At 38.5% G+C, this 22,120-nt stretch overlaps 1 long non-coding RNA gene across 1 annotated transcript; it reads right to left on the bottom strand.

Moving 5' to 3' along the window:
• Nucleotides 1-2,400: 2,400 nt before the first annotated feature.
• On the bottom strand, nucleotides 2,401-7,269 carry LOC132712476 (uncharacterized). Its single transcript, XR_009623129.2, has 3 exons — nucleotides 7,110-7,269; nucleotides 4,053-4,902; nucleotides 2,401-2,711 (listed from the first exon to the last, which is right to left on the bottom strand). It is a non-coding gene; the product is annotated as an uncharacterized LOC132712476 (long non-coding RNA).
• Between the last annotated feature and the right edge of the window lie 14,851 nt (nucleotides 7,270-22,120).

Below are 22,120 nucleotides of genomic sequence, written 5' to 3' on the forward strand. Positions count from 1 at the left end.
TAAAAGTTCATCTACAATAGCTTGAATTCCCCAATGACTCCACCCATATTTTATCAAATGTATGCACTATCCCAAATGCATACTTGGACTCTGCCTATTTTTCCTTCCAAGATGCATAGAGCCCCCCCCCTTTTTTAAATTTGATTTATATGCCGCCCTTCTCCGGAGACTCAGGGTTACAATACGTTAAGCAATAGCCTTCATACTTTTCTATATTGTACAAAGTCAGCTTATTGCCCCCACAAACTTGGTCCTCAATTTACCTATCTTAGAAAGGATGGAAGGCTGAGTCAACCTTGAGCCTGGTGAGATTCGAACTTACTAATTACAGACAGCTGGAGTTAAATTACAATGCATTAGTCTGCTGAGCTATCCAGGCTCCCTATCCATAGAGCTTAATTTAGTGCATACAATTCAAAGATTTGAGCAGACCAATTTCGAGGCAAACCCCCTGCTTCCAGGATCTCTTTAGTGTGTCCATTTATAATAGCATATCCGTTTTTCCGTACTCCCTCCTCCACCCTAGAGGAACCATCTATAAAAATTGCTTCTCCTTTCTCCAGGGGGTGTTCCTCCAAATCAGGTCTTATTTTCATTTGTAAATCAATTACTTCAGCACAATAATGTTCTAATCCAAACTGATCCATTGATCTGGTGTTGGCTAAGAACTGTGCTGGATTCAAATTGTGATCTGTAGTTAAAATCAAGTCTGTCTGCTGCATTAAAATTGTTTCGTATTTTAGAATTCTGGAATCAGTTAACCACTGCCCCGCTTTTTGCTGAAGGATGGTTCTGACTTGATGTGGGGTGCTTACAATAAGGGCTCCCCCAAAGGTCAATTTCCTACTTTCTTGGACTAATATTGCAGTAGCAGCAATTGCTTGAATACATACTGGCCATTCCCTTATTACTGGGTCCATTATTTTTGACAGGAATGCCACGGGTTTCTTTTGTCCTGCCCAGTCCTGAGCCAACACCCCTTCTATTCTATCAGGAGTGATTTTCCTACTGCCTTCACTAATTAAGTGTATTCTAATGCTTTGTCCACTTAATCTGATCTCTGTCAATTAAAAACACTTCCTCTTCTTTGGATCGGGCAGTCTTTAACGCTGTCTTCCTTGCCCGTATCACCACTTCTTCTTCCCATTATCACTTGGTTCCACTACTATCCATCTATAAACAAATTAGCTCCTTCTTCCAAAGGAACAACAACTTATGCTGCTAACAAACAAACAAACAAGCAAACAAACAAACAAATAAATAAACAAAAGCACCTTGTCTGCTAAGTATGCAAAATGCACGCAGACATAAAGACATAAAAGAGTAAGAAAAACAGCTTCAAAAATAAAACAAACAATCTAAATGAGGTACTTTGGATCAATGCTCTGAAATATATTTGGATCAAACTTTAGCATCAATTCTCTGCCTTTAGTAAAATGCAAGGCAGATTCAAAAAATCTTTCAAAATCATTTCTTTTATATAGGTTTAATTAAGCGTTTTAAACCTCAAAATTTTCCAGAAAAAAATAAATCAAAATTGTATTCAGAGCAGAAAAGAAAATATATCTGCATAGCTTTTATATGCAGATGAAAGAGACCGAAACAGCCAGAGGCAAGGCTGCATGAGCCGATCACCCACTTCCCCCTCCTTTCTCAGACAGATTAAGAGAAAGGGAAAAAAATGTTTAAAGCAAGCAGACAAGCCTCACTCCCCCCTTCACTCAGCATTCTTTCAACAAAACAACACTCTGCATTTCTCTCTAGCCTCCACTAATTTCACATACATTATCCACAAATTTCTACTTACTTCACAATAGCAACAACAACAAAACCTTGCAACTTACTGTTTCTTTATATGAAAGGGAATCAGAGTACATTCACACCAACTTTTACCCTCAACACACTCACATTCGCGCTGCAATCAAACTGCTTGTGTACACCAATTTCACATGCAAAAATCCCACTTCATGCAAACTAATCATTACAATTATTTCCTACATGCTATTATTATAGATGCACATCCAGGAATTTTTTTTTAACAGAAATCAAATTGATCAAGTCAAATTATCTGAGTCTTCCCACTTAGACAGGCTTTACCTTTTTACTACCTGCTAAACCCCGGGTGGGAAGAACAGTAAACAATTTCTTCTTTATTGTTAGTTCTTTCAGAGTTTTCTGGCTTTTTAAGAATGGTAATTTATCAGAATGTTTATAATACTGCAGTAGTTCTTTTCTCTTACCACACATAACAGCATAAATCCTTTTTTTTTTTAACTTCTCACTTTTTTTTCTCTGCCCTGGGATATTCTATCTAGCTCTCTCTAGCTTGGATCTCCCAGCAGGCACTGGTGTCAGGTTTCGATGCTATCTCAAAATAAATGAACTTCCAAACTGCCGATCTTTAAGGAAATTTTCTCTTTATTTGAGCACAGCAACCTGATCCAGACTCATCGTGGTCAGTACTGACCTTTGCCCCCCAATCCCTCCCTTTCTGATCCCCAATTCTCTGCTTCTCATTGGCTATCTTCCAAGTCACTTTCCTGATTCCTTTCTTCGTCAGGTCACAGGAATGTCTCCCCCGTCCCCATCTCCGAGGAGACTGAATCTTCAAAGGGATTTAGCAGGCAAAAGTTCAGGCTTCTCCTCCCTTTTCTATGTCAGTTCTGAGACGCTGACATCCGACCCCTCTCCCTTCACTCTCCCAGTGAGGCCTGCATGAGACAAACAACAAGTTTAGTACTTTTACCCCGTCCGAGGGTGTGTCCCACCCCCTCCCGGCTTGTCCGGGTGATCTGCATGGAATTTAGCTATAAGGCGGTCAGCTTGAATGTTCGTGCTCTTCACCCAGGAAGCTTCTGACAAGGGGTAACCCTTCCACTTAATTAAGTATTGGAGGCGCCCTCTGTGCCACCTCGAATCAAGAATTCGCTGTACTTCATAGTGGGTATGGCCTCCAATAATCAAGGGTCCTGGGGGGGTCACGTGGCACCAGCCTTAAAGTTGACCCTACCACAGGCTTCAGGAGGCTACTGTGAAAAACGGGGTGTATCCTCCCTAATAACCGGGGCAACTGCAATTGTACTGTAACCGGGTTGATTATTTTCACTATCGGAAATGGTCCTATGAATTTCGGGCCCAGTTTCCTGGTCGGGAGTCTGAGTCTTAAATACTTGGTGAAGAGGTAGACCTTCTCCCCTACTCGGAACGGCCTCTGGGGGGCTCGGTGCTTATCTGCTTGTTTTGAAGAAATACACTAGTAGTCGCTCTGGTAGGGGAGGTAAGGTGCCAACGACTCTTCTGAACTCACGAATATGCTCCTTGATGGGCTTCCCTCTCTGCATTAGGTTTCTGAGTTCGTCTTCCACATAGGGGTCCTCCCCTGCCTCCTCGAACCTAGCCCGTAGTAGTTGCAAGAAACCATCTGCGTCTTGCAGTTGGGGGGCTCTATTCTTGTAGAGGGCTACTGACCAACTCTTTGCTTCTCCCTCCAGCCCTTCTGAAATGGCACTGACTAGGGCTCTGGGGAATGGATAAAGGTACCCATAGCGCTCAATATAGAGCTCAGCTGCGTCGAGGAACTGTGCTACCTGGTCTGGATCCCCATCGAACTTCCCTCTGAACCGGGGTGGCTCTGCCCTCGGTGGCCCCTCCTCCCATAGTGGGGCTCTGTGAGCCTGTCTAGGGTGCCATTGGGCTTCTTCCTCATCTCTCATTCGGGGGCGGGGGGGGCGATGCCCTGCTTAGGCTGGTATGCTTGCTGGGCAGAGGAGGAACCCATGGATGTACACTGGGATTTTCTTTCCTTCTGGTGTTGGAGGGGGGAGGGCTGCGCTCCTGTCTATGGTGACTTAGTTCAACAGGGTTGGCTGGCTTCCCCCTTTCTTTGGGCCTGCAGGATGGACCCTCTTCCAGTCTGACGGCACGTTCAAAATCTTGCTTTAATTTCTCCATGGGGCTTTCGAGTGGCAGCTTTGAAGCTTTCTGCTGTCTGGCCTGCTGCCAGTCCCATAACCAGTCCGCCCTTCCCAATTCACTCAGAGGCTTTCCCTTACCTTTAGCGTCTGGAAAGGGGAACTCAGCTTCTGCAGATTTTGGCAAAGTCCACCAAGGTTCATCATTTTTTCTTCTCTTGGGCTGGAGCACGATAGTCTGACCTTGGTAATTCTGTGGCAGTGGTGGAGGAAGTGGGGGTTGCAGCTTTGCTGGGGGAGGGGGTGGCCCCGTTGCATCCAAGCTGGCTGGAGTAGGGAGGGGGGGCTGGTTCACAGCCACTTGAAGTAAGCTTTCAGTAGAGAGTTGGCTTTCTGCCATGGCTTCGGAATCTTTGCGCCACTCCGTCCAAACATCTGGCAGGGAGCTGGAGGGCTGGAGGTTTGCCAGTTTGGCTTGGAAAGTTGTGAGTACTGACCGTCTGTCAGGTTTCGATGCTATCTCAAAATAAATGAACTTCCAAACTGCCGATCTTTAAGGAAATTTTCTCTCTTTTCTCCCCAATTCTCTGCTTCTCATTGGCTATCTTCCAAGTCACTTTCCTGATTCCTTTCTTCGTCAGATCACAGGAATGTCTCCCCCCTCCCCATCTCCGAGGAGACCGAATCTTCAAAGGGATTTAGCAGGCAAAAGTTCAGGCTTCTCCTCCCTTTTCTATGTCAGTTCTGAGACGCTGACAACTGGCTTTAATTTTAAAGTTCCAAAATGTATAGAGACCTTTGTTTTCCTTCTAGTATAGTTTGACACAGAATCTTCAGAGCTTGCTGAGGACCCTGAGGCACTTCTCTTTATTTTCTTCTTTGACTTAGGTTTTGTCAGGCTCTCTGCTTCTGGCGGTACAGGAACCAGTTCAACTTTTATTGCATAAGGTTTTCTTTCTCCCCTCTCTGGTCTTTGTTCCTCAGTCCCTTCCTGGTCACAAGAAAATGTTGTGGAAAAATTGAGACTGAACAACATTCCTGGGGCAGCCAGAGTCAGTTTATTGCGCAAGGTTCAGAGCCAGATTTGTACCTGAAACTTTGAACAATGGAAGAGCTCTGATAGACAGTTTATATATGTTTCCAAGATAAACGATTCAGTGAGCTCATACATTTTCCATATATGGTTAACATACACTTGTTATATGATAATTGACACACTTCCTAATTACTAAACCATTAGTTTCTAGTTTATAAGATTATCTTAGCTACACAACTTTTCCTTAAGCGCTGTAGTTGCTAATGGGAGATTTATTGCTGTCCTTGGGTAATAAGAGGTAATAAGTGACTCTTTATTTCCTGTGTATGTCTTTGTGTCATTCACAGTGAGGTCACTCAGATGTTTTCCATATGGCTGTCCTTCCGTGACAGCTAGGCCTCATCAGAAGATATATTACCACTTAATGGGGTTTAGCTGCTTTTAATGTAATCTCCAACAAGCACGTTTCTCCCTTATAATAATGTGAATAGAGAGGGTCCTTTAGAGTTCATGTAGCTGACTCTGTATGATTCCTATTTTATTCACATTAGTGTCTCTCATTCTGTGGAAGTCTCTGTCCTCATATTTATGCTTCCTTTCTATCACTGAGAAAATGAGTCTTCTATTCCAGCAATTATTGTGGAAGTTGTGAATATTTAATGACAAATTATCTTTCCTGCTTGGTTTTTATTAAACTAATTATTTAGTTTTAGCCACTGTTAATGACTTGGTTGTAATGAATACCTAAAAAATTACAATAGCAATAGATGAACCACATATTGCTATGAATGACTGACAACTTAGGGTATTATATTTTAGATCAAACCAAAGAGCATCTGGAAAATTCAGATGGTGCAGAATGGGATTAATTTTTTTTTCTCCTGCTTTCTTGAGTTTATCTGTTTTGCTTATCTGTTTTGTTTACCTGTTTATTTTTTACTGTTTTAGATTGCTATGGAATTTTACAGAATCACTGTGTTTGTGAGGTTGGAGGGGGGGTGGGGAAGAATAATAAAAGGACTAATAAGACAGAATTGGTTCAAATCAGCCTTGATCATTAATGAATACTTATACAACTGGCTTTAGTTATCCCTTTAATGTAATTGACATGAACCAGTGGGGAGAACTTACTTTTTGACACTGATACATCTCAGGTTGGGTGACTGTTTATGTAATAAAAGAAACAAGTATCAAATGCTGGTGTTGATTTTTGCTCAGACTCTCTTTATATGATGCTATGACTCAAAATGCTGATATTTAGGGACAAAGATTTGCAAACCTTAGAAAAATCAAAAAGGTGTGAATACTTTTCTGCATTATACAGTAGGACAGAAAAAAAACTATATTTTGTATGGGTGCTGTAAAGAGAAAAATCACACATTTGGCACCAATTCCATATTTACTGTCCTTGCATAACTGATGGGATTTGGATAAAATAAGTTAATGAAAAAGACATTTTCCAAACCAATTCTACCAGTTTTCTAAGAATAATGATGTTGCTGCAATTCAAGTGTCAACATTGAGTGCCCTCTGGAACGAGCTACCCCCAGGGATACGACTGATCCCGGACCTCCGTACTTTCCACCGGGCTCTGAAGATTTTCTTGTTTCAGCAAGCGGGGCTGGCTTAAGATTTTAATTGATTAATTTTATAGGTAAGGGGTTTTAAAATTGGGAAGCCAAATTGGATTTAATTATTTTTAAATTATTTTAATTTTCATACTGTATATATTTTAACCCTGGCTGTTCACCGCCCTGAGTCCTTCGGGAGAAGGGCGGTATAAAAATTTAATAAATAAATAAATAAACATTTAGTTATGTCCAAGGTCTTCTCATCACTGCAGGGGAAAAAAACCCTTTTCACATGTACAGGAAGATTGACTGCTGTTCCACAAATTCTAGAATTCACACCAGGATTTAAATTCAAGGACAGAATTATATGCATTCACTCAGAGCCAAATACTGGAAGTAAAAAAGCCTCTGCATTTCCTTGAAGCTGGTAAATTTGACCCCATATACCTATTGGCAGTTGTGTTGGTGCTGAGAATTCTCCCAGCTACAAGGCAATATTGCATATATTCATGACAAGTCTCTGTGAAAAGCTATTTTAAATTCCATTAATATTCAAGTCCAACATTTTCTTTTAACATGCTTGTCACTCACATGCTGCCGTGATTCTTGAACATATCCTTGTTAAGGAGAACAGATGGTTTGAGTTTCAGTAGAAGAATCTCTCAAGTTTGTCAGAGTTGCTGTTTAGATTTGAGGATAATTTGCTTAAATTGGAGCTTAAACCAAGAGTCTCCTTGTGATGTCATCTCAGTCTCTTCCCTCTTTCTTTAACTGTGGCTGACAGAACAAAAAGAACAGCTTGCTACTGCAGATGTAGCCAATCAGTAAATGTTGGTTAGCCATTTACAGCTGAGTTGCTAATGAATTCTTATGTCTCCTAATTATTAATAGGACTAGTTTTGCTGGAGAAAAGAGATCCTATGCTTGTACTTCAGTCTGAAATCTTTTAAGCATGTTGCTTTGCATTAACAAGTTGCATTCTTCTTAAAACCTGTTTTAGAATGGTTGGGGTAAATAATTGTTTCCATTTGTAAAAACTGGATTATGGTTTGCCATAAAGATTAAACTAAGAAAAACTGAAAGGCTTATGATTTCGTCTTCAACACCCCAGGTCTTAATGAAAATCAAAGCATCTGAACGTAATAGCATATTTACTATATTCTATAGGATTTTTTTTTCACAAATATGCCAGAATTATTTTGAATAAACGCTACAAGTGACAATGTGTATGGGGAGATGTCACTGCTTAGAATATTTCTCTTTGAAAAACTGCTTTATTTTCAAGATAGTGTTTGTTCAGTAATGTAAAAAAAAGTGTGAGAGAACAAACATAAATCTTTTTTTTAAAAAAAAGCGTTTGTCCTCTGTGAGAAACTACTTCTTTTTTGAAATAATATTTTCATTTGTTTATTATTGTTCCTTATTCAACCAGGAAACTATTTACCAGTGACAGACTTATAGACATTTCACTAGAAAATAAAATGGTTAATAATATAAAGATTAAACAACACATAGATGCTTCCCTCCAACCCACCACCCACATACACTATTTTTTCCACTCATTATAAGGATTTGGAAAAATATTGCTCAAAGGTTTAGCCCTGAATCTTATTTGCAAACAGCTGGTATGTGTTTACTATAACTTTTCAGAAAATGTTGCTTGCCCCATAACTGGTTTGGTTCCGGAGCAATACGAAAGGAATATCTTGCTTGAACAAGATGAAGCAGCTAGCTACTCTAAAGAATCTATAGAGTTTTGCTGGCTGATGAACTCTGGGCCTTGAAGTCTGTAAGTCTTAAAGTTGCCAAGTATTCACATTCAAAATGATCAGGCAGAACTTCAAAAGCATGTGGAATGAACTGCAAAGAATTGTCACTTTTCTTTCTTTAGTTTGTTTTTACTTTTTCAATACATTTACAGATACATTTATTTGCTTGCTTACCCTCATAAAAAAGATTCTGAGACAGTTTAAAGAATTATAAATAAATGGTCACCCACAGATATGAACATTGTAACCAAAACAGTTAATAATATTTGTATGGTTTGTCTTTGTTTCTTTGTTGTCAAAGTAAAAAAAAATCCTAATAAAGTACAATAAGCAATGAACAAAAGAAAATAAAGTAAAACTAAAAAATTGACAGGGAAAAAAGTCCTTCAAAATGTTTGGCTAAATAGAAATAACTTCTAAAGCAATCACCTGGGTAGCAATTATAGCCCCCAAGTATGATGTTTGTTGCGGCCTGACTCACATGGAATATAATCTATTGACATATACTGATTGAAAGTGTATCTCTGCCTATGAAAACAGAAGTGTAAAATTCTGTCATCTCTCTATATCTATGCATTTTTCCTTTGGTTTCTAAGTGTCCAGCTTTACCAGAGACTTAATACTGGATTTAGGAGGAATTTCACTTATAAATATATTTTCTAAACTCTGAAAAAATCATATACATTGGAAACACTGAATTGATCCTAAATATAAAATTTAGGAAAAAGAGGGAGCTTCAGTAAATTAATGTAGAACTGAAAATTTTCAAAATTGTATTATAATATTTATTATGAAACAAAACAACAGTATAACTTGAAAATTATATATACATAAACTTATATCTAAGAATATGCTTATTAGCCATTTTCAGTGGCTTTTCAACACCCTCTCCCTCTCCCAATTCATATATATATATATATATATATATATATATATATATATATATATATATATATATATATATATATATATATATATATATATATATATATATATATATATATATATATCTTTTTCTTTTTCGTAGGCTTTTATGTGCATATTCTTTCTAGCCCTGGTTCTGTGAAATCTCATTCACAAGTTTCTGGGCCTTTTTTCTACTGACAAACAGCAACTCTCCCAGAGAGCAGCACGTCGCTTCTACCCTTTTAGGGATATGTTCACAATTACACGGGAAGAAACCCGAAATATTAACTGTACACACACACACACACACACACACACACACACATATATGTATGTCTTTGGTTATTTGGGTTTTCTCCCGTGTAAAATTGGAAGTGTCTTGGCGACGTTTTGATGAAGTCTCATTCGTCATCTTCAGGCTGGTGTTTTCAGCTTCGTGCTTCTAGGAGCAATGTGTGATCGCAGCTGTTTCTTCCTTTTAACTGCCAGTGGGGGTGTGAACTGATTGGGTGGGAGCTTGGCTGTGTTCTGATTGGGTGAAGGTGTGTTCTGATTGGTTGGGGGCTCGGCTGTGCTCTGATTGGATAGGGGGTTGGCTGTGCTCTGATTGGCTGGGGGTGTGTTCTGATTAGGTGGGGGCTTGATTGTGCTCGGGTTAGTCTGAGTTGCAGGGGGATTTGAGCTGGTGAGCTGCGTTGCTGTTGTTTGGCTTCGCGTTCGTGGTCATGCCACATCTTCATGGTGGGTGTCAGTTTGCTTCATGTATGGATTGGAGGGGTTTAAAGTGGCTAATGATGCAGCTGTGGTCTGGCTTCTGGTTTGTGGTCATGCCTCATCGTTGGTGTGGGTTTGAGTTTGCTTTTTGTGTGGATGTGTGGTGGTGACATTCTGTGTGGTTTTCGTGAGTGTGGGTCTGGTGTCATTCTTTGTGTTAGGGACTCGTTTGTCAATAAAGGTGGGTTTCCAAATGAATGGTAGGCGGGAGGTATCATCTCGTTTATTCATGCTATATGGGCGTTTTTCTATCTCGATGGCTTTTCTGATTATTCTGTTGTTAAAGTGTTCAGTTTTGGCGATAGTTCTGGTCTTTTTAAAGTCAATATCATGTCCTGTGGCTTTAAGGTGTTGGACCAGGGAAGAAGTTGGTTCCTCTTTTCTGACTGAATTCTTGTGTTCTTCAATGCGTGCACTTATTCTTCTGTTGGCTTGTCCGATGTATGTGGTGGGGCAGGCGGTGCATGGGATTTCATATACTCCTTGATTTTCTAACTCAATTTTGTCTTTGGGGTTTCAGAGGATGGTGGATATTTTTTGGTTTGTGCAGAATGCTGTCTTGATGTTGTGTTTGTGGAGGATCTTGCTGATTCTGTCTGTGGTGCCTTTTATGTATGGGAGGAGGGCTTTGCCGTTTTCTTGTTCTCTGTATTGGATTTTAGTGGGGGTTTCTTTTTGGATTAGGTTGGTAATCTTATTTCTTTGGAATCCATTGGATGTTAGTACGTTAGTGAGAGTGTGTAGTTTGGTTTTTAGGTGTTGTTCGTCAGCTAAGCTTTTTGTTCTGGAGTTGATCTGTGCTGGGTGGTGGTGTGAGAGTGTGTGCAGATAATGGTTTGTGTGTGTTTTCTTCTGGTAGATGGTGTGTCCTAGGGAACCATAGGACACACCATCTACCAGAAGAAAATGTGGCACGACCACGAACGCGAAGTTAAACAACAGCAACGCAGCTCACCAGCTCAAATTCCCCTGCAACTCAGACTAACCCGAGCACAACTAAGCCCCCACCCAAAATTATTCTGTTGTTAAAGTGTTCAGTTTTGGCGATAGTTCTGGTCACCAGCATAATAATCCTACCACTAGCATAATAATCCTATCAGCAGACAAGGACAACGCCACGGTGGTTATGAACACATCTGACTACCAAACCAAATTAACCAACCTACTCCAAGACTCCACATACAAACCCCTAAACACAGATCCCACCACCTACCTGGAAAAAACCACTAGATCCAAAATAAAAGCCTCCCCCATCAGTGAAGAGATCCAGCAAAGAATCATTCCCAGAGAGAAATCATCCAGATGCCCTAAACTCTATGGTCTCCCCAAGATACACAAGGAAGGAACCCCACTTAGACCCATAGTCAGTTCCATAGGCTCACCTCTACAAAACCTAGCCAAATTTCTCGCCAAACAACTACAGCCCTATGCAGAATCCATCACTTTACATGTAAAAAACTCATTCCAGTTCATAGAGATCATAAAGAAACAAAACTTACAGCCCATCAACCTACTCGTGAGCTTCGATGTCATATCCCTCTTCACCCAAGTGCCAATCAAAGAAACCTTGACAGCTATCCAAAACAAATATAACCCTTCATCTATAATGGACAAAAATACAAACAAATAAAAGGAGCTCCCATGGGATCACCCCTCTCACCTGTCATTGCAAACCTCTACATGGAACACTTTGAAACCCAAGCTCTAGAAAAATCTGATCACAAACCCAAACTCTGGCTCAGATACATAGACGACACCTTCATAATCTGGCCACACGGGAAAGAAAAACTGGACAACTTCCTCACACACCTCAACAGCCTACACCCCAAAATACAGTTCACCAAGGAAACAGAAGCTAACAACCAACTTCCCTTCCTGGATGTCTTAGTCTACAAGAAATCCAATGGCTCCCTAGGACACACCATCTACCAGAAGAAAACACACACTAACTGCTATCTGCACGCACTCTCACACCACCACACAGCACAGATCAACTCCGTAGCCAAGACACTCATCTCCAGAACAAAACGCTTAGCTGACGAAGAACACCTAAAAACCAAACTACACACTCTCACTAACGTACTAACATCCAACGGATTCCAAAGAAATAAGATTACCAACCTAATCCAAAAAGAAACCCCCCCCCTAAAATCTAAGAAAGAGACAAAAGAGACAAAATCCTGAAGACAAAATTGAGTTAGAAAATCAAGGAGTATATGAATTCCCATGCACCGCCTGCCCCACCACATACATCGGACAAACCAACAGAAGAATAAGTGCACGCATTGAAGAACACAATAACTCAGTCAGAAAAGAGGAACCAACTTAAGGTCCAACACCTTAAAGCCACAGGACATGAAATTGACTTTAAAAAGACCAGAACTATCGCCAAAATTGAACACTTTAACAACAGAATAATCAGAGAACACAGCCAAGCTCCCACCCAATCAGTTCACACCCCCACTGGCAGTTAAAAGGAAGAAACAGTTATGATCACACATTGTGTTCTGTCTCCGTCCCCACACACACACAAACAGCCAGCCGGGGGCTAAAGAAGTACTTGGCACACACAAGGTTCATTATCAGGAACTTGGCAGCAATACGATAACCGTCTGCCAAGTGCTTTACTTCAAGAAGAGGGAGTATTCCTCCACCAGATAGCACCAACAAATACACACAGTTTTCAAAAACAGTCCAGCTCAAACAGAAACCTTTAGCAGATTAGGCATTGTACAAAGTGACTAGCCAGAAGTTAGCTTTGTCCGTCACAGAGTCTAAATGGCCACCACACTCTCTTATATAGCCTGTGGGGTGTGGTCCAGTGACTCAGCTTAATCCCTGGCACGCCTTCTCATCTGCTGCAAACGTTTATCTCACCTTCGTTGGCGTGGATCCAGGAACGACTTATCACCGTCATCACTGTCATTGGAGACACCTGGCTCCTGGCCAATCTCCTCCCCCTCGGCAGACACCTGAGGCATTGCTAGAGAGGAGGGGCCTGGAGAGGGAGGCCTGGCTGGCTCCTCTCCTTCATGTTCGGAGCCTTCTTCCTCCGATAAGATGGGCTTGGGGGTCGGAGCCACAACACATTGCTCCTAGAAGCACGAAGCCGAAAACACCAGCTTGAAGATGACGAACGAGACTTCGTTGAAAAGTCGCCAAGACACTTCCAACTTTACATGGGAGAAAACCCGAATAACCAAAGACATATATATATGACATATATATATACATAATGCTGCTTAAATGTCTGATAAAGACTAGAAAATAGTGATTTGGGATGTCACTCAACTATGGCTATACAAACATCTTGATTTGCGTGGGAAGGACCCTGGCTAGAACAGTAATGCATATATTTTATATATATATATATATATATATATATATATATATATATATATATATATATATATATATATATATATATATATATATATATATATATATGTTTTCTCAGGTTTTCGCGGGTGTTTGTATGTAGGTCTTTGGTTATTCGGGTCTTCTCCCACGTAAAATTGGAAGTGTCTTGGCGACGTTTCGACGAAGTCTCATTCGTCATCTTCAGGCTGGTGTTCTCGGCTTCGTGCTTCCAGGAGCAAATCGACTTAGCATGAAGCCGAGAACACCAGCCTGAAGATGATGAATGAGACTTCGTCAAAACGTCGCCAAGACACTTCCAATTTTACGTGGGAGAAGACCCGAATAACCAAAGACCTACATATATATATATATATATATATATATATATATATATATATATATATATATATGTGTGTGTGTGTGTGTGTGTGTGTGTGTGTGTGTGTGTGTGTGTGTATAGTTAATATTTCGGGTTTCTTCCCGTGTAATTGTGGATATATCCCTAAAAGGGTAGAAGCGACGTTTCGGCAGAATCCCATCTGCCATCATCAGGCTTATGCCAGTAGTCATTTTGCACTAACTGACGTTGGAATTTCAAATCTGGTGCTGGTATTCTGGGATGGCTCCACCTTTTCATTCTGATTGTTTGGGAGTCCCGGTATGTGTTCCAACGTCAGTTAGTGCAAAATGACTACTGGCATAAGCCTGATGATGGCAGATGGGATTCTGCCGAAACGTCGCTTCTACCCTTTTAGGGATATATCCACAATTACACGGGAAGAAACCCGAAATATTAACTATACACACATACATACCCGTGAAAACTTACATAAACATATATATATATATATATATATATATATATATATATATATATATATATATATATATATAACATATCCATTTGAATTTTCATAAAGCCCATTTAGATTAACAGTTCCAAATTCCTCCTAACAATTTTTTTTATTTCAGTGGTACAGATATAATTATTTACCAGTGGAGAATCTGGTTATATGTTTCTGTAAATAGCTTGCGTCTCTATTACCCGTGTATCATTAATTTATAGCTGTTAGTTGCAACATTATTAATGAAAGGCAGCTATTTCTGCTAAATTTACAAGTTGGTCAACTATTTAATGAATTTAAATGATCAACAAACAATAGATTTGTAATAAGATCTTTATGGGAATAGCACTGCACCTTTCAAATTGAAGGATTTTTTAAAGCAGTAAACAATAGCAATATCATTTGTTCATTTGTCAGTGTGGTCTTGGCATTTCATTAATCTTTGGTGAAAATGTTCATCTTTTACTGAAAATTAGAAACTCTTACTTTCCAATATGAAAATAACATGGTCTTGATTTCTGCTGCAACTTTTTTTTCCCATTCTGTCACAATAGTCTCTTATGAACAGCTGTCTGCAATTTCAACCTTAGGGGTCTTCTAGTCCAACCGCCCTGCTCAAATAGGAAACCTATACCATTTCAGACAAATGGTTGTCCAATCTCTTCTTAAAAACCTCCAGTGTTGGAGCACCCACAACTTCTGGAGGCAAGCCGTTCCACTGATTAATTTTCCTAGGTCAGAAAACTTCTCCTTAGTTCTAGGTTGGATCTCTCCTTGATTAGCTTCCATCCATTACTTTTTGTTCAGCCTTCAGGTGCTTTGGGGAATAGGTTGACCCCCTCTTCTTTGTGGCAGCCCTTTAGATTTTGGAACACTGCTATCATGTCACACCTAATCCTTCTTTTCATTAAAATAGACATACCCAGTTCCTGCAACCATTCTTCATATATTTTAGCCTCCAGTATTCTAATCATCTTTGTTGTACTTTGCACTCTTTCTAGAGACTCATCATTTTTATATCTTTTTAATTATTTTTAGATCTTATATTTTATAAAAAAAATATAGTATATCTTCTTATATTTATGTTTTATACTAGACATTAAATGTAGGAGTTAGAGACTTGAAGTCTCTCTATCCTCTCCAGATATAATTAGAATCTTGGAATCTCTTTGTCCTCTAAAACTTGTAGAGAAACCAAAGATACCATTTCCCCCCTTTAGTGGGAAAGCAAATATCTGAAGCAATTACTGTATTTTTTGGAGTATAAGACGCACTCCCCCCCCAAAAAAGTGGGTGGAAATGTCTGTGCATTTTATACAGCAAATATTGCGGCAGGGGTGGGGGTTGGTGCAGCGCCAATCAGCTGTTGTAGAATGGGTCATGACAGCGGTGGTGAATGGGCCACAGTGGTGGTGGCAAACAGGCTGCAGTAATGGCGGCGGAACGGACTGCAGCAAATGGGTGGCAGCAAATGAGCCGTGGTGAATGGGCCATGGTGAATGGACGGTGGCAGCAGATGGGTCGCGGTGAACGGGCCGTGGAGGCGGATGGGCTGTGGTGGCGAATGGGCTGCAGCAAATGGGTGGCAGCAAACGGGCTGTGGTGAACAAGCTGCGGCGAACGGGCCAGATGAATACCAGATGGATGCTGGGAGGCACAGGCAGAATTTTTTTTCTTGTTTTTCTCCCCAAAAGCTAGGTGCATCTTATAGTGCAGAGCATCTTATAGTCTGAAAAATACGGTATACTGGAGTTTTTACACTTGATAAACAAATATTGTTAAAAATACAGGAGTGGGGAACCTGCATGTATAACATAATCAGAACTGTTCATTCTCATTAGATACATCTTTGTTTAAAACTTCAAACTCCTGGAATGTCTTTTGCATATCATTTACCCTTAATATGATCCTTAAGCTGGTTCTTCAATTAACTGAGTGAGAAAGAGACTCTATAGAAAGAAGAATAATGGTAAAGAGATGGAATGGTAGAATAAAATGATAAAATGATCCATTATGAATGGATAAAACAGATAATAGGCGTGGTATAAATACAAAGAACATCATTAATTATATCCATTATCCATGAACATACATCCCATGGGAAATCATAATTCTTGTTCCAATTTAGATACATTTAGTCACTAATCAATTTTAGTTCTTCAGCTTCTTACTTTATTTGATCATTTTCATTCTTCTGTATATATAGTAAGATACAGATTATGCGTTTCTAGAAGACTGAGAAGTGCCCCAGGAATTTGTGAAAGAGGAAATAGTAGTTTTTTCTCAAATTTCATTTAGGTTTGTATTAGATCTTTGACCACAAACAAGATAAATAAATTGCACTGAAAATTAATTTGTGCTGAAAGACTCCAGTGTTTTTCCTCCAGCTATTATTCCATGATAGACAGACATTAAAAGTGGTAATTTCTCTTTTTAATGATTGAGCAAATAATTATTTTCTCCAGTTTTATAGATATATTGGTTAACTCAGCCAATAGCAGAAGAAGAACTATTTGCTGAATATCATTGTTTTTAGAATGGCTTTTATTTTAAAGTTTTTCCTGTGGTATTATTATAATTTATACAGATATCCAGAATCATAATTTGTTTTCCTAAGAGTTTTCTAACTGTTTTGCTCTTCCTTCTCTAGTGTCAAACAATGCATTACAAATAAAAAAAGCTAAGTATTATAAAATAAAACATAAACATTTAAAATATTTATACAAGTTTTCATCAATACCACATCTTTAATATAATTCAATAAAACATACCATAAAATATTTTATAAAGTATTTACAGTATACATAGGTAGAATTTAAAATAGAGTGATAAACTAAAACAATTAATCAGTATTCTTTAAAAAACTCTTTTTTGAGGGATCACATAAGTAGGTATTAAAATGAAACTCCCACATGTATCACTTCTGTAATATTAAACCAAGAAGGTGCATCCACTTTACTCATACCAATGGCGCATATTTCCTCTTTTATAACCTCAAGGAAGGGTAAATTGCTACTTATAGTAAGTCTGAAGTTGACTTCCCTAACCTAGCACTGTCTGGATATTTTGGAACTGCAACATCAAGAAAAATAACAGGAAGGCTGGTGTAGCTCTTCTTAGGGCAAAAACAGCACACTGGATAGTTCTGGCAGTAAGCCCACTGAGCTCAGTAGTTCATTTCTGGTAAAATAAATGTCTCTTTATGAGAAAATGGGTTCTATCAACAAACTTCCCATTAATAGAACTGTTAGGTTCAAAGCTTAGAATACTTTATTGATTTCCTTTATAGAGGAAGACTATTTTTTGTTGATTTCCTTTATAGAGGAAGACTATTTTTTCATACATATTTATACAAAGCACACCAAATATGGAGAATAGCTTCACCCTGCTGTATCAAACCAGTCAGCATGCAGGGACTTTAGAGCAAGTGCCTTTTCTCTCCCTGAAATCACATCCCATTCCCTGTGAGATACTGCATTTGCAAAAACCTCAGATATAAACCCACAATAAAGTTCTAGCTTGGGGACCCTATATATTCCCTATGATAAAAAGTGACCTTGCTTCAATAACTTCAAGCTTCATGGTAAAGTGGCTTTACTTAATGTTGGACAATACTTGAATTTCACACACAATATAAATGTATAATTTAAAAAAAATAATAAAAAATATATTATTAAAATACTTGAATTTTAATTCTGTCCAACTGCCATTATCCAGCCATGCAAAGTCGAGGGGAGAACCATCTGCTTTGGGGAAAGGATTTGTGACATATGTGTAAAACAAGACATCTTTGATCAAATATTAATCATTACAATAAGTATATGACCTCAAATCCCCTCGGGCTACTTCAGATGGCCAATTAACCAACCTAATTTGCCCTCAGTTTCTCAATGTTATTGATTAGTTGGCCCACAGTTGTTGGTCAATTCTATTCTTGGGGAACACTGATGTTGAAAGTAAATTTTCAGACATTCTGCTAAAAAAGGATGTTTTTAAAAAATCCCTGTTTGAAAGTTGCAGAGATATTTTTACCCATAAACTAGCCCTTTTTGAAATCAATATAGCAAAATTTCTTACTCAGTATTGTAGATTCACAGTCCTAAAAATGGTTGTGCAAGTGTAGAATGTCTTTACTCTAAACACAATGACAGCAAGAGTGAAAAGATATTTCTCAAACTCAGTTTCAAAGGAACAACTGCTATCTAACACAAGCATCGTTGTTGCAACATTTGCATGATGACAACATCATGCATGTTTCATCATTTGCTCACCTTGTTCCCCCTGTGCACATCTGTGTTCTACCTCTCACATCACCCTTTCACCCACATCCATTGTCGTCATTTCACTATTACATGGAAGGAGACATTTGGCTTTATCTGATTTACACTTACATTTCCAAATTGCCTTCTAGCTTTCATAATAGCTATGAGAAATGAAGCAAAATATCTGGACAGATGATAGCGAAAGACTAAAAATCAATACAATTAGCATTGGTACTTGTTCATATTTCAACCTATATTGTCAGCCCTGGATCCATCTTTGGTCAGATTTTACAGGGCTGCCACAATGGGAATGGGAGAGTAGCGAAGCAAGTAAATCATAACATTCTTTCACACAAGATCAAGGTCGGTCTGCTGGCACCTGGAGGGGAGTGAATGAAGTTTGGCGGCAGCTGAGACAGGGGATTGATTGGACCATGTGAGTTGAACATCATTGGACAGGGCAGGATGTGAGTTTTAGTGTGGGTAGGGAAAAACGTGAGATTTCAGGTTCGGGTTTTCCCCACGTGTGCCAATATGACTTCTCTAATAAAATCTTACTTTGATGGACTTTGTCTTGCAATGAGGAGTTAGTTGGAACGCTGACATATATAAGGATAATGAGCAAGAAAGTATATGCATTTTTCAGTCTTACTATATTTGCAAATTTTCATTTGGAAACACTATTCAGGATGACCTGAATCCTTTTGGAGAAAAATAGGAAGAAACAGATCCCTACAGACTACTCAGAAGTTTTGGAAAGTTTATTTGCTGATAAGTTATTTATAATCACTCAGGCCTAGATGCCATATTGGCAGAACCATATGAGATGGGGATGGGGAGGACAATGTCTTGCAATAATGGGATTCTTTTGAGCTGGTGGGATCAAGGAAGTGAATAGGTTGTTCTGTAGGAAGAGCTCCATCTGTGAAACCACCTATGGCTTCAGCTCATGCTGGATCTATTTTTTTGAATGGTTAGGTGGTATATACATGGTTGAATTCTGGAACCAGTTAATGCCTCTTTGAGGAGGGGTGTGATACTACCTGCTTTGAAAGAGGTGATGTTATACTTTCCTTGAAGGTACCATCTCTTGATCCAACCTTTCTGGACAACTTCCACTTAATTTCTAACCTTGCCCTTGAAGGTTGGAGAATGACATCTTCTACAGAACATTCTAGAAAAAGTGGATTAATCCTTTCAGGCAGGTTTCAAGCCTGGACATTAAACAGATACAGTTTGCTCTGTGTGGTGAATAACCTTGGCTAGTACCTGGATGGTGAGAGTATAGTTCTCATGCTCCTATTAGTCCTTTTAGGAACATTCAGTACCATTAACCAAGGTATCCTTCTGGATCATATGCAAAGATTGGGAAAAATCACTTTGGGATGATTCTGCTCCTATCAGTTTGAGGGAACAAAGTTAACCCTTGGTTCCTCTGTTTCTTAATACTGGATCGTTCCCTCCTCCATGTTTTTTAAAATCTACGTGAAATATTTTGGAATATTATCTATTTGTTTCATATGAGATAGTATCATTTCCATGGCAGGTGTTTGAATGATACCTGGGGAGAAAGAAATCCAAACCACAGCAAAATCAAAGTGCTGCTTATCTGTAAACATCTAAACTTTCCAGAAACTTTGGTTCTGATGGCTATTCTAGTTGGGATTGTGTTTCCTGTGAATAAGTTTGCCCATTCCTGATGGTAGAGGGCATGGTTCATAGAAGGACTCTTTGCCCAGCTTCAAATGTTGTACTGATTACACCTTTTGGATTAGGAAGGATGGCAACAACAATTTTTGATTCTCATGTGTTTAGATACTGTAATATGCTCTATGTGAGACTGCCTGTGAAGGTAACTTGGAAACTGTAACTGGTACAAAATGCTATAGCTAATCTGCTGGCAAGGGAAACAATTTTTTTGCAGCATAACACCAATTTTGAAATTGCCAATAGATTTCTATTGCAGATTAAAATGTAGATTATTTACAAAACCCTTTTCAGGTTTGGCACTAGATTACATTAGGGACCATTGCATATCACCCATAATCTTTTGAGATGGCAGTATGATTTTTTTTCCCCGAATCATACAATCTATAAAATAATCCTTAACCATTTTCCTGGACTTTTTTTTCACAGAAATTCATAGATACAAATATTCTACCCAGTTTGTGGAATTACTCTCTTTCAAGTATATGTTGGGGAAAATATTAGAATGTTAATATTAAAAAGCATTGTTACACTGAATAATTCATTTGATTACCTCAGGATAATAACCACAGTTCTGTTCTCTACAGCATGAAGCACTGATGCTGCCATTGAACATAAATTGGTTCACTCTAGTAACTTTGGTTTTTTTTAATAACAAGGGGCTAGAACATTTTGTTGTTGTCTTCTTATAAAGCGGGAAAGCTTTAAAGAGGAGGGCTTTAATTTTGTCTCTTTTCAAAGACATAATTATAATTATAACAAATTAATGCAGGAAGCAAAATGGCACAATGCCTAAGAATCAGTGACTCCTAAGAATCAGTGAAACACTTGATACAGGACAGCAGCACTATTTTCTTTGCTAAAGGTGATGCTAACCTCGTTATGTGATGACATATTTTCATTTTCCACAAAGAAACTATTCAAAAATTAGCTGGCAAACAATCTCACTGAACACAATAGGACCTACTTCTAAGCACAGGTATAGAAAAAATCACACTGTTAGGAAGCAGCTGAACACAAAATGGAGCAATGTGGTTCTATGGGCTTTCTGAGGAATAGTCAAACATATTTGCCTCCCATGGATAAACGTGTCAAAAAATGAGATTATTTCCCACCACCAAGCAAAAATAATTTAATTAAGAAACATTTTCTTTGGAATCAATCTCAGTATTTATTTTTTCCCCCTTTATTTACTTCATTATAATTGCAAAGGCAAGAATATCTTAATCTTTGGAAAGTATGTATGGCTGAAAGATACCATAAAATGTTCCCACATTCCCTTGCTTAACCTCTTGTTTTACATTCTAGGACCTATCACATAACCACCACAAGATTTTTATTTCACAGCAGTTATTGTTGTGAATGCTTAAAGGAAAAGGTGGAAATTTATGCCAGACCCAGTAATATTATGTCTACTCTTAATATTAGGCACTGAACAGCTTTCAGCTTGAAACTGGACCTTCAGGAAGATCATAAACTGGGCTGATAATGCTCATTGGTTAAGTAGATCTTCATTATTTCCAAGCATGAAGACACAGTCTCTGAAAATAATGTATAGTTTTGTCAGACTTTGTAGAAATTATAAAACCTTAGACATTTTTCTAATCAAACTTATAATTCTTATTTATTCTTAGATCACCAAATAGCCAAGTTACATTTTCTGTACTCCCTTGCCTCATTCCTGCCCATTCATGTCACTTAACAGAATAATTTTCCTATGGATCACTTTCATTCAGAAGCTGCATATTTTTTTCCAAAATATGCCTCTTTTTCTTCTATTACTATTATTCATTAGATAACAACATGCAACTTTCACTAGCCTTTCATATGCTCCTACCACAGATTAGATCATATAAAATAATACTTTCCAATTTACCTTTTTAGCAAATGTCGCAATTGAATTTACATTTTCACTTATTTATTTATTTATTTATTTATTTATTTATTTATTTATTTATTTATTTATTTATTTATTTATT

The sequence above is a fragment of the Pantherophis guttatus genome, chromosome 5 (assembly GCF_059756535.1).
Source record: "Pantherophis guttatus breed Tessera chromosome 5, ASM5975653v1, whole genome shotgun sequence".
NCBI classification, from domain to species: Eukaryota; Metazoa; Chordata; class Lepidosauria; order Squamata; family Colubridae; genus Pantherophis; species Pantherophis guttatus.